The following is a 2,666-nucleotide window of genomic DNA, read 5'->3' as shown; positions in this document are numbered from 1 at the left end:
GACACAACATCGTGTTCTTTTCTATGTTCTATTTTCTATTAGTTTTAACTTTGGAATTTTACAGATACACGGTATATTTCTGTCCTTTTTGAACACTTATTGTCTAAAATGTCACTGACTCTCCACAGTCTATTCCATGGTCGCCCTCCAGTGATTGTGTTTGTCAGCCACAACTCACGTAGACAACAGAGATTATTTTGCTACAGGCTATACATTTCACATTATCAGTTTATAATAAAGGTGGGTTCGTAAGAAAGACTTTGTCTTCGTTATTTGATGAACAAATAGTTCGTTGTTAATCCTGTTACCATGGTATTTCTAATCAATGAGTGTTCCGTGAAAATGTGGTTGAATCAAAGAACCATTCAGTACAGAGGAGGACCTTCAGCCCATCAAGCCTGTCCCTGCCAAAATGATACAACTTCCTCTCCTCAGCCCACAGTCCCACTTTAGACCAATTGCCTTGAATATTGTGACATTTAATGATATCATCCAAGTTCTTATTAAAGGTTGTGAGGTTCCCGGCCTCCCAGGCAGCACATTCCAGTACCCCTGAACCCTCTGGATGAAAAGGTTATACCTCAAATCCCCTCCAAACCTCCTGGCTTTCACTTTGAAACTATGTCCCCTTGTTATTGATCCTTCAACGAAGGGGACCAACTGGTTTCTCATTAGGCTCTGTTCACTCATTCTTATGCACTTCCATTAGGCTCTGTTTCAAACCTTCATTGTTTCAAAAAAAAACAACTGAAGCTTCCCTCCTGGTCACTGATGGGAGTGAGGGTTAAGGGTAGTGATCGGAATGAGAGTTATGGGTGGTTTCCGTGTGGTGATGGGAGTGAGGGTAATGGGTGTTGATAGGAGTAAGGGTTATAGGTGGTGATGGGATTGAGGGTTATGGGTGGTGAGGAGAGCAAGGGTTATGGGTCATTATGGGAGTAAGGTTTATGGTTGGTGATGGGAGTGGGGGATATGGATGGTGATGGGAGTGAGGATTATGGGTGGTGATGGGAGTGAGGTCCATGAGTGGGTGAGAGGAGTGAGGGTTGCGGGTGGTGATGGGAGTGAGGTTTATGTGTGGTGTTGGGAGTGAGGGTTATATGTGGTAAAGGCAGTGAGGTTTATGCGTGGTGATGGGAGTGGGGTTATGGATGGTGATGGGTGTGAGGGTTATGGGTGGGTGATGTGAGTGAGGATTATAGGTGGTGATGGGAGTGAGGTCTATGGGTGTATGAGGGGAGTGAGGTTTACGGGTTGTGATGGGAATGAGGGTTATGGGTGGAGATGGGAGTGTGGGTTATGCATGGTGATGGCAATAAGGATTATGTGTGGTGATAGGAGTGAGGGATATGGGTGGAGGGGGTGAGTGTATGGGTGGTGATGAGAGTGAGGGTGATGTGTGGTGATGTGAGTAAAGATTCTGTGGTGATGAGAGTAAGGGTTATGGGTAGTTATGGGAGTAAGGGTTATGTGTGGTGATGGGATTGAGGGTTATGTGTGATGATGGTGGTGAGGATTATGGGTGGTGATGAGAGTAAGTGTTGTGGGTGGTTATGGGAATAAGGGTTAAGGGTGGTGATGGGAGTGGGTGTTATGGATGGTGATGGGAGTTTGGGTTATAGGTGGTGGTGAGAGTTAAGATTACAGGTGGTGAAGGAAATGCGGGTTATGGGTGGTGATGGTTGGTGAGGTTAATGGGTGATGAAGGGAGTGAGCGCGATTGGTGAAGGGAGTGAGGGTTATGGGTGGTGACGGGAGTAAGGTTTATGGGTGGTGATGGGAGTGAGGGTTCTGTGTGGTCATGGGAGTGAGGGTTATGCATGGTGATGGGAGTGAGGGTTATGGGTGGTTTTGTGAGTGAGGGTTATTGGTGGTGATCGGAGTGAGGGTTATGGATGGGTAATGGGTGTGAGTGTTGTGGGTGTTGATCGGAGTGAGGGTTATGGGTGGGTGATAGGAGTGAGTGTTGTGGGTGGTGATTGGAGTGAGGATTATGGGTGGTGATGAGTGTGAGGGTTATGGGTGTTGAAGGGAGATAGGATGATGGGTGGCGATGGGAGTGAGGGTTATGGGTGGTGATGGGAGTTAGGATTATGGGTGGTGAGGCGACTGAGGGTTATAGGCGGTGGTGGGAGTGAGTGTTACGGGCGGTGATGAGAGTGAGGCTTATGGGTGGTGATGGAAGTGAAGGTTACGGATGGTGATGGGAGTGAGGGTTATGGGTGGTGATGTGAGTAAGGGTTCTGGTGGTGATGGGAATACGGGTTCCTGGTGGTGATGGGAGTGAGGGTTATGCGTGGTGATGGTAGTAAGGATTATGGGTGGTGATGGGAGTGAGGGTTATGGGTGATGATGGGAGTAAAGATACTGTGTGGTGATGGGAGTAAGGTTTATGGGCGTTCAATAGAGTCAGTGTTATGGTTGGTGATCGGAGTGAGGGATATGGGTGGTGATGAGAGAAAAGTTAATGGGTGGTTATGGGAGTAACGGTTATGGGTGGTGATGGGAGTGAGGGTTATGGGTGATGATAGGAGTAAGGGTTATGGGTGGTGATGGGATTGAGGGTTATGGGTGGTGAGGAGAGCAAGGGTTATGGGTCATTATGGGAGTAAGGTTTATGGTTGGTGATGGGAGTGGGAGATATGGATGGTGATGGGAGTGAAGAT

This window comes from Chiloscyllium plagiosum, unplaced genomic scaffold (assembly GCF_037043375.1).
Source record: "Chiloscyllium plagiosum isolate Xiang-an unplaced genomic scaffold, Cpla_swu_hap1 HiC_scaffold_40, whole genome shotgun sequence".
Classification (NCBI taxonomy): Eukaryota; Metazoa; Chordata; class Chondrichthyes; order Orectolobiformes; family Hemiscylliidae; genus Chiloscyllium; species Chiloscyllium plagiosum.
Note: the sequence above shows the minus strand (reverse complement) of the source record.